Here is an 11,546-nt window from a genome sequence, read left to right as displayed (position 1 = left end):
GGGTATAAGGGGGGAGATCGTCCGCCCGAAGAGAGAAAGATAAGCGCTGTTGACAAACTGCCAGCCAACATCCCGTAAGTAATAGAGCACTCTTGCGGAGATCTGAGAGGGGTAGGGGTGGGGGCATAAACTGTCGGGATGGACATGTCAATGAATTCTACTGGGTCTAAGGAAATCCAAAACGTAAAAGCTGGCACCAGCCACTAAGGGTAGCTTGGAGAGGATATTGGGGGAGCTCATAAAAATCATGAGGGTGTGAAGGGAATCCAAAACGTAAAAACTAGCATAGCCACCAGTAAGGGTAGCTTGGAGAGGATATTGGGGGAATGAGGAGAAGGGGGAAAACCCAATGTCCTCTTTCCACATGGAAGAGGATATTACAAAGACAAATGAAATAGATATGCAAGATTTAGATCTTAATGAGTATGAGGATATAAAAGATGAAGGAAATAAAAGAAAAAATCTCTAATATAGATAATAAAATTGAGAAAATAATGGGTCTTCTTAGCTCCTTAATGAGAGGGGAAGAATTGGGAGTAAAAGAAATATAAAAAAATAACATTAATGAGGGAAGGAAAAAAACTAAAGAAAAAGGATTGAATGAAACCATAGTTGAAGAGGGTCCCAAAACTAGAGACCAGGGTATGGTATTCAAAGATTTAAAGGTGCCTACTTTTAGTGGAGAAGAGAAGGAGAGAAATAAAGATGCGGTCCATGGTTTTCTACAAAAATGGCAAGATTTGCATCTTTTAAGAAATGTGCCTGATCATAACCACCCCATTGAAGCTAGCTTATCCTTATAAGGCAAAGCTTATAAGTGGAGGATGAGCTTAGAAGAAGCTAGGCAAGTACCTGATTCTTGGGATTCATTTAGGGAATTATTCTTAAAGGAATATCTTCTTGAAAATGAAAAAGACTGAAATTGGAAGGCTTATTACCTAGATCCAAATTCAAGGACGTCCAAACTTTTAAAAAGGTAGGTTCTAGTTAATGAATGGTTACTCAAGGGACTTGGGAGCAACTAGGTGGAATGGGTTGCCTATAATGATGTATGTTATGCCAATGTACGAGTAATCGAAAGGAGTTGATCAAGCAAGGTTGAGATTGTCTCATCATCCAAAAGAATTTCTCGATTGAGTCGACGGTCGAGAAGTAAAAGGAATTGGGCAAGGGAGTAGATGGTTACTTTACTCTTCATTACTTATGGTATGCAAGGTCGGTCAACTAGTACGTAAGGTACTAAAAGGTAATAGAACAATCTTATTTGGCAATTGTGTCTCATTATCCGTAAGATTGGTTCTAGTTAGTGTATACAAGTATACACTAGGAAAAGGGTTGATGGTAACCAGGTAAAGCGTCTGAGTGATCATGACACTTGAGAAGTAAAAAAGAGAAATGAAAAGTCATTAACTGCATACAAGCCTTTGATCAAGGACATATGAAAAGTTGGTGGACATAATCATATTAGTTTGTCCTCATGTTTAACATCAACACAACCAGAACAAAATATTCATTTTAGAAGAAGATGTTAAAGCCAACCTCATTGTTATAAGGGTAAAATAAAGTTCAACACCGTGTCAAATCTGTATGGTGTAATGCCACTTACATGGACAGTAGGTGTTTTTAAAAGAAAAAGATTCTCTCTTGTAGCAAGGGAGTTTAAGAACACATGAATGAGGAAGTAATATTACTCTACTAAAGGAAGTGTTTCTATAGTTGAAAAATACTTATAAAGGAGAACTTATTCCAAGTTGAGTGGCTACACTGAAGAAAAGGTTTCCTGAGTTTGTTTTCAAGGACGAAAACTTTTCTTTCAAGGGGGAGGAAATATTATGAGACTAAAATGAAACATTATAAGGTAAGACTAGAAAAGATTATTTATATGTAAAAGGTTTGCATATAAATGAGGTTCAGGGGATTTCAAATTGGAAATACCTAAAGGAATGGTTTAATAGGCATTAAGGTCAATGTAAAAGAGATGTAGATGGTGTATAGGGGAAGCCCAAAGGCCACAAAAGTAGGCGCCCCCTTCTAAGGGGAGTTGAGGAGGCATTGGATAGTGAAAGGGCCATGCCTAGCCATTGAAAGGTCAAGGGGCTGAAGTTGGAAGGTCATGCATCACCTAGGCCTATATAACCATGTGTTTAGGGTCCATTTGGGATATGGTTGGTGGAGAATCAAAGTTCTAGTCTTACAAGTTCTCAAGCTATTGATGCAAGGAGAATTACATTTTTCCTCTCCCAAAGCCATATCATATAGGACAAGCATGAAAATGTTTTAATGGTAAAGTTTTGGAGCTCATTAGAGAGCCTATGCATCTATTCCATACACATAAATGTAAGTGAGAGGTTAAGCTAATGAAATTCAACAATTTTGTGCTAGATATACGTAAGGTGCAAATTGCAATGGTCAATTTCTATAGCATGACTACTCAAGAATGTGGTGGTACACTAAAGTTTATGTTAAAAACTCGACGAACATGAGACTGTTAAAGGACAAAAGTTAGAGAGGGTAAGCTTGACCCTAATGAATAAAGCCTTGAGTCCAGACATCACAAAAGAGATTGTGAAAGGAAAAAAGTTAGAGAGGGTAAGTTTGAGTCTAATGAATAGAGCCTTGAGTCCGGACATCACAAAAGAGCATTTAGATTATTTCAGTGTTCAATTACAAAATGACATATAGTGTCTTGCTGCTTTTGAAGTTCCAAAAGAAGACCATGAAATATTAAAAGTTTTCTTTAAAATCGTGAGGGTGTTGGAAGGAAAGAAGGCCGTGGAAGAAGAAATGGGGAATGAGGGTTATGATTTGGATGGGGAGCTTAGTGAGGAGGTAGGTAAAGTTATGGCGGGAGAGGAGCTCATCGAGATAAAGATTATGCTATACGAAGTTTAAGCAAACACTCCGGAAATGGAGATTGATGAATTGATAGGGTGTCTGTGGGGGGAGGGATAAGAGTGGGAGCTCCATGGTGGCGGTGTCCACCTTGCGGTCTAAAATACTAGAAGAGGGAGCACATTTGATGGAAGGGGGTTGGGTTGTGGCCTCAGCCTCTCCAAGGTGCTCTTCGAGTGTGCGGACTGTTGCCTCTGAGATCTCCTGGTGGTGCATGAAATCTTTCTGAGTGCAAGTAAGGAGGTCTTCGGCTATCTTAGCTCAACTCTAGGCATCTTGATGTAGGCCCTCGATAATAGATAGCTCATGATGTGCCCTCTGTGTTGCTTCGTGGGCCTGAGTCAGCTACTGTTAGAGCTCTGTGAATCGGGCAAGGGCGTGCCCTAACTGCTACGTCTACTCATCAAACTTAGTTTGCAGCTGCATATACTGGAAGTTGGTCTGGAATAGCTCCTCAGACACAACCCTTTCTTGGGCCTTCGCCAGGCTTTCCTGCTGAGAGGCGACAACCACCTGTTGGATGTCTGAAAGGGATTCCACTGATTTTTTTGGAACACAAAAGTCTTCAAGTGTATTTGTAGGTTGAGAAGAAATATATTCCATATGGTTTTCTTTGCTTAGAAAGTTGTTCTCGGGACAAGTTATGTCCAAAGATTCATTTGCAGCGTTGAAGTCATGCTGCAAGAGTCTGCGTCTGATTTATCCTTTGCACCATTGAAGGTAAGGACTAGAGTCTTCATTTTTGAAGAAGAATCATCATTCACCATGGCGTCAAGTATCTGGTTAGAGACAAAGACTCCGTGTGACGAGGCCCTCGGTCACGGCGGCAAGAAAAGAAGTTGTGGACATTGTATTTATCACATATGTACTAGAATCTTCTGAATCTTCAGCTTTCTTAGCAGGTATTAAGGCTTCCAATGTAGAAGGGGGAGGTTGAGGTTGTTTGCGCCTCTAAGACCTCTCAAGGATCCTCTTGCACAACCTGAGAATAAGTCTTCAACATTGCCACCAAGAGCTTGCAACAAGGACTTGAATGTAGGGCATTGCTCGCGTGAGGGGAAACTTGTCCAACGTCGCGGCGTTCACGATCGAGTACTCGACTAGGGTCGGACACACGTGCCACGAAGTAAGCCCATCTTGATATAGCTGATTTCTTTCCAAGATGTGATCCTTTGGAAGCTTCACGTTGTTGTTTGCTGATGATTCCAATGAAGTTGGTTGCTTAGAACCGTAACATTTCCAAGAATATCCATGCTGAGGCTTGCGTTGCTTGCACGAAGATACTTTGTGTCTAGTCTCTGAAGAACCATGCTAAGGGTGGGAGAATTTTTGTTGAGAAACATGTTGAAGCTCATCGATACTTGCTTTTGGTTGTTGATGGAACAAGGCTTGAAACCACTGGAATGCAGCTTGCCTAAGGACATGGCAATGAAAAAAAAGAAAGGAACTCACACTATCACTACACACTCTCACTCCATATTCACCTCTCACTCACAAGCCTAAGCTCAAGCAAATGACAAGCACATGGCAATGAGAAGATGACAAACCCATACACAAGCTCTCAACCACAAGCCTTTCACACATGGGAAGTACTGCAAGCCATGCCCAAACACACCACATCCTAAGCCCAACTCCTAAGAGAACAAGGGGGAGATAACCTCACTCAACTCATTAATCCAAGAGGGAACACAAGGATGGAATCCACAACTTGGGATGGAGGGGAATCAAATCTCCCTCATCCATGCTCTCTATAAATGGTAAAATATAGGGCCATCCCATATGCACAAGTACCACATGGTGAGCATAGGTGAGTCCACAAAAGATACACATGAAGCTCTATAAAAGGAGAAAATGGGGCTAGTACAACCAAGGATATGCCTACTCTACTAGGTCAATCTATTGGAAAGGGGAAGAAGCGTAGAACTAAGTAAATCGGTAAAGCTGATGATAAAGCCACGATATGAAGTAGCTCCAAGGATGAGTCCATACCTATGGCTTCAATAGTTGACAAAGCAACTCAATTACTCTTAGAATAATTGAATCCATTTACTTTTAAAACTAGAAATCAAGAAGAGGATGTAGCTACACCTAGGGGACTTGGGGAATATCCATTTACTTTTAAAACTAGAAATCAAGAAGAGGAAGTAGCTTCAATAGTTCACAAAGCAACTCAATTACTCTCAGAATAATTGAATCGATTTACTTTTAAAACTAGAAATCAAGAAGAGGAAGTAGCTACACCTAGGGGACTTGGGGAATATCCATACCCATCGATAGAAAAGTAATAGCTAGAGGAAGCCCAAAACTGTAAAAACTAGAAATCAAGAAGAGGAAGTAGCCACACCTAGGGGGCTAGGGGAATATCCATACCCATTCATGGAAAAGTAATGGCTAGAGGAAGCCCAAAACTTTGTTTGAAATTGTCAAGCTAAATCGAGGTTAGCCTAAAAGTAAGAAAAGTACCAAACACTATCCATCCTAATGTATTATTGTTGTCGATTGATCAAGTTGATAAAGCTGGGAGACCTCTAGTAGTTCATGAACCTGTTGTTGTGGAGAATTTGTATTGACCCATCTAAGAAAATCCTTCTGGAGTTAACCCAATACATTTAAAACCCATTGTAGGAGGTTACCTTCCAAATTCCTTACACATACATAGCCTATGCCATTCTTGAATGATAATAATGGGCTTCCAATGGAGACCCTATTACAAGGTAATCTAAACTTGTGGAAGGACTTGAAGGATTGGATGGAGGGAAGGCCATAAGAAAATGTGGAAGAGAAAGTTGAACCCAAGTCAACAAAAATAACCAAATGAGGAGACTCCTAATGAGGAAAAAGAAAGGTTGCGTAAGGTACATGAGAAAAAATTAGGAAAAATGTGTAAGGTACACGTGGAAAAATTAGGGCATTACTCATTAGGTGTGAACCACATCTTATTAAGAGATTAAATATAAGGGCACCCTAATGCCTATAAAAGCAAGGTCTCAGGTTGTATTTTATTCTTGCCAAAGTACGAGTATCACCTGAAATCTTTCAATCTTTCTTCCTTCTGTCTTTTGCATCTCTCTCTCTCTCTCTAGAGCTCTTCTGTATCCTGCTTCCATACACCATACCATGGCTTGATCTCTCCACCCCTCCTTCCACCCTCACTCCCTCCCTCCTAGACCTGACCCAACATGGTATCAAAGCTAGGCTCCATTCTATTGCCATGCTTCACCTTCTCCCCTTGTATATTTTTAGGGTTTTTATATTTTTAGGATTTCTACATTTTCAGCCTTCCATGAGCATCTGTGCATTTTTCTCTTCATGCCCTTCATATGTTGTGTTTTTTCTCCCTTCACATTCCCTTCACATGCTGCATTTTTAGGACCTATTATCTTACCATATGCCTTCCATGAGCATCTGGCATTTTTCTCTTCATGCCTTTCATATGTTGTGTTTTTTCTCCCTTCACATGCTACATTTTTAGGATCTATTATATGGCCGTATGCTATCCAGCATACTTGCGTTTTAGCTTCTCTCTACTTGCCATGTAGCACATTCCCTTCACATGATGCTGCATTTTTTGGATCTATTATCTTACCATATGCTATCTTGCATACTCGCATTTTAGCTTCTCTCTATTTGCCATGTATCACCCCTTTCTATGTGTTTTCATGGTCGCTTGACTAGCTTTCAGGAGTTGCATTCATCTCCTCTTGTAGAAGCTCACATAGCCATCTTCCATGCGTTTTTAGAACTGATCATGCAACCCATACATCCACCTTATATGCTATGTTTTCTTGCCCATATTGCCACCTCTTCTTAGCCACCTATTAGCCCATGCATCCACCTTCTCATGCTGATGTAGCTGCCTCCTATCACCCACATATGGGGCATTTTTCTCATAGCCATCTTCCATAATGCGTTTTTAGAACTGATCACGCAGCCCATATATCCACCTTATGTGCTATGTTTTCTTACCCATATAGCCACCTCTTCTTAGCCACCTATCAGCCCATGCATCCACCTTCTCATAGCTACCTCCTATCACCCACATATGGGCCATTTTTTTCATATGTTGTAACTAGTTCTTTCCTCATAAACAACTCTCTGATGATCTGCATTTTCTTCCCATCAAGTGTCCCATACTATGATAAGCATACAGTTAATGTTGTTTTCAATGTGATGAAGTATGCACTACCATGCTTACACAAGATGATATAAACCTGCAACCATAATAGTCATTGAGCCGTGTGTTTTTCACAAATGGATACCTTCTAAAGTCATCATTAACAAGGGGCCTCTACATTAATCTATAGTATGAAGGCATACAAAGGTAGCAGGTGTGTTTTCATCAGCAATTTCTTCATCTACCTCATCAACCATATCAAATGACTCTCTAGTAAGATGTTCAATGGATCAATCTTTCTTTCAAAGTTTTGCTTCCTTTAAGGAGGAGGCATGGACTGCACTAACGGGTGCTTCAACCTATGATGCCGAGACCACCATAAGGTCTAAATCCTATGCTCCATGAAGCTATCAAATCTTTCAACATTGATGCCTATCTAAGGCATGTGTGTTCGGAATTGGCACTCACTTCTTCATTGAACACATTCACTTCAGGGTGCTCTACCCTAGCCCATGCGCCTAAAAGGATAACCCAAGCATCCGTTTGTTGGAAATTTGTTGGAAACAGCACTGCAAAAGGATCTTCACTGGCATCGAGGGGGGGATTCTTCCTCAACTTCTAGATCTTATCTATGTATGAGAGTCAAGGGTTCTCTGCTTGGATTGTCCCCCCAAAATCTAAAAATTTTGGATGTTTCTTTGAGGAGTTGTAATGCCTTGATGCTATAAAAGGTAAAGATGTACTCTTATCCCAATTTTTTAGGAGTCAGGAGGGAGGTGACTAAGTAATAATCTAGACTTCAGTCATAAGTTGTTATGGGCTACCACACCTCCAAGAGGGAACTCAACACATTCACCTAAAGGATGAGCAATAGATCACAACTGTCATAGGGCACTTACCAATGCTTCGAGCTTGAGTCCCTTGAGGCCTCCAAGCTCGCTTGTTAAGCTCCACCTCCATGCTGTCACCGTAGAGTCACTCGCACCGTCGCCACATAAGGCAATCACTCTCTCTCTCACTCTCACACACAAGCATAAAGGAGGAACACACAAGCATGAATCACACAAGCATAAAGGAGGAACAATGCTAGAATTCTCTCTCTCTTCCTCAATCTCTCTCAAGACACAAGGGAGAGCTCTCTATAGCACAAAGGGGATTGTCCCTTTTCATTTTATGAGAAAATGCCTTATATACATTTGGCCCTTATTCACACTTGGGCACCCAAAACTTACTTACTTGGGTGGCCAATATCTCATAATGTACAACTTTTATAGTGCCGTTTCATGACACTTATTAATGTCCTCAATTGGAGGATCATGTTTGTTAATCCAAATGGGATTAATATCCCCCCCTTCCTAATGTAGGTTCTATCCGCAAAACCTGTTATCGAGGTCTAAAGACTTGGTCACCGAACTCATGTCGGTAGAAGTTCCTCCTATATTGGAGCTTTTTGAGTGTTCGTCGGAATGTTGAGTGTGATCTCCAGAATCCTGCATCCACCATGTCTTCGAAAGTGATATGCATGTAGCTGGGAAGACATCGCAATCAGTGGTAGTAAAGCATGATACCCCTGTTGGATGGCCCTTGGTTCATGTCGAACTTCAAGTGTTCTACTTTTGTGCAGTAATTATTTGGCTTTGGCCTCCCTAGCCTTAGCCTCTTCTTAAGCCTGCTGGATTTTTTCTTTTACAAGTTGTTTATATTGTTTTAAGAGATGTTCTTGCAAGAGCATCTCTTGGGTCAGTGGTCCAAAATAATTTTTTAATTTACTTCCATTGACATAACCCTCCATCTGGAGGCCGTCAATTGTCTCAATTCGAACAGATCCTTGAGGTGTGATTTTCAATACTCGGAATGGGCCCAGGCCTTGGTATTTGAGTTTCTTTTTCCTAGCGCTTCCGATACCATACACATGAGGACAAGGTCCCCCATTTCCAGTTCTTTTTGCTTAAGGTTTTTGTCGAACCAATGTTTCCTACATAGTTTTTCAACCATGAGTCCATGTGATGCTATCAGTCTGGTCTCATCAAGCTTCTCTAAGTCAATTAGCCTTTCAGCTAATGCATTCTTCATTAGACGCTCTTATACGGCAATCCTTAATCTTGGGACTAGGTATTCCATGGGCATAACTGCTTCAACACAATAAGCTAGATGGAAAGGAGTGTAACCCGTCGCTACCTTATATGATGTTCAATAGGCCCATAGGGTTGCTGTCAGCTTATGTGCCCAATCTGTTCAACTTGCTTCCAAGGTTTTTGTCAAGATAGTACACAAAATCGTGTTTGTACTCTCTGCTTGACCATTGGCCTATGGATAATAAGGTGATGATTTTTTATGGATCACTAAGAATCCTGCAACAAGTAAATGATTAATCACCTCATTGATAAAATGTGAGCCGTGATCACTAACCAATTCTAATGGGCAGCCGAACCTCGAGATGATTTGGGGTGATTCTCCCCATGGTGCAAGGTTTATTCACTAGGTATAGTAAGGCTTGATGGTCCACAAAAAATACAAATTTGTTGGCCAAGAGGTAATGTCGATATTTCTTGACGGCATAAACCATGGCCAATCCTTCCCTCTCTGTGGTGGTGTAGTTCACCTCCGCATCATTTAGCTGACGACTAGCGAAGCAGACTAGATAGTTCAATTTGAACTCACCAGGCTGGGCTAGTACGCAACCAATAGCAAAATTTGATGCATCAATATGCACGTGAAATATGAGATCCCAATTGGGGGGTCGTAGAATTGGCGCGCTAGCCAACGCTTGCTTCAGTCGATCATATGCTTCCTGACACTCCTCAGTCCACTCAAAGACAATGAGGAGCTTGTACAAGGGTCTGGCTATTTCAGCATAGAAAATTATGAAGCGGCGATAATACCCCACATGGCCCATAAATCTTTGCATACCCTTGTAGTTTGGTAGGCAGTGGCAGCTCCAATATTAGCTTGACCTTATTATCGTCCATGGATATATCATTCTTTGAGACAATGTGTCCCAATATCACACCATGCTTGACCCAAAACTGACACTTCAAGGGGTTCAGGGATATACGATATAATCGACATCACTCGAACACTTTCCTCAAGCAGGCCAAATGGTCTGCCCATCGAGAGTGTGCACACAGATCGTCAATGAATACCTCCAACCACTTTTGTAAGTAGTCCTTGAAGGCTGTGCACATCAACCATTGAAAGGCTATTGGGGCGTTGGTGAGGCCGAACAGCATAACCTTGTATTTATTTATGCAAATGTCCCCCACATTGTATTGAAAGTTGTCTTGTGTTGGTCCTCTGGTGCTATGGACACCTGATTGTAACCGAAGAGTCCATCCAAGAAGCTATAAGCTTCTCTCCCAGCCACTCTTTCCAAAACATGTTTTGTATAAGGCAATGGATAATGGTCTTTCCTAGTGGCTACATTGACCTTTTTAAGATCAACACATACCCTAAGTTTTCCATTCTTTTTTGGCACTATCAAGATTGGTGACAACCGATCCGCATGTTTGATTTCATAGATGAAATCCGCAACAATGAGCTTGTCTATTTCCTCCTTTACAATTTTTGCATACTTAGGATTCATTTGGTATGGCTTCTGCCTGGTTGGTCTCAACCCTTCCATGATTGGAATCGTATGTTTTACTACCTCAGGTGGTACCCCCTTCATCTCTTTGTAATTCCAGGCGAAACAATCCTTAAATTCCTTAAGGAGAGCGATGAGCTTATCTTCTTCAATCAAAGTCAAGTCCTTAGCAATGTATATGGGTCAAGCTTCATCCCCCTGGTCTCGCAATATCCACTTCCTTGACTTCTGCGACCGAGCCATCATATAATGTGGACAACCCATCCTCCACCCTTGTTGCCGTCAATCGGACCACTTTCCGTTCGCCAACAGTATAGGTTTTGAAGTGGTCAGGTACCGAGAGCAAGTCTAGTTTGTCCTCATTTTCACTTTTGGTTTTAGCCATGATCTTTCTAGCCTCACATTCTGCTTTTGCCAAGGCTTTATTGCATTTTCGGCACCCATCTTTTGTAAGCTTGGGTGTTTCTAGCTCTTGAAGGACGACTTTCTCCTTGTGCCTTCCCTCTAGCGATATCTTACTCAACTCCTCACCCCAATCCTTTGAGATCTCATTGTGTACCTTAGTGGCCTCAAGGTATCTCAGCCCCCACTGGGCATCCACCATGGGTTTTCTTTGTAATAGGGCATTTCGTTAGGCTATATATCATTTCTGCTTTCACCACCATCTGAGGCGTTGAGCATTGGTACGGCTTTGTGCTATGGTACCTTCTGTACTTGATGTCTCCTCTTCTGATTCTTCATCAATGGTCTACCAATTAACCATACAAATAGAGGTCGTGGGGACGGTTCCAGATTCCACATACTGGGTCCCCCTGGGTTGCATCACATCAATGGTGGCCAACACATGCATCCAGTTTTCATCAAACTAAAGTCCGGAGGAGGAAGTGACACATACATTTCCATTTCCTCTTCATCCTTGGGGTCTCCCACCGAGTGCTGGCATATCTGTACATAGGT

This window comes from Cibotium barometz, chromosome 40 (assembly GCF_041138505.1).
Source record: "Cibotium barometz isolate CiBa-2024 chromosome 40, ASM4113850v1, whole genome shotgun sequence".
Taxonomy (NCBI): Eukaryota; Viridiplantae; Streptophyta; class Polypodiopsida; order Cyatheales; family Cibotiaceae; genus Cibotium; species Cibotium barometz.
This window is presented reverse-complemented; position numbering follows the sequence as displayed.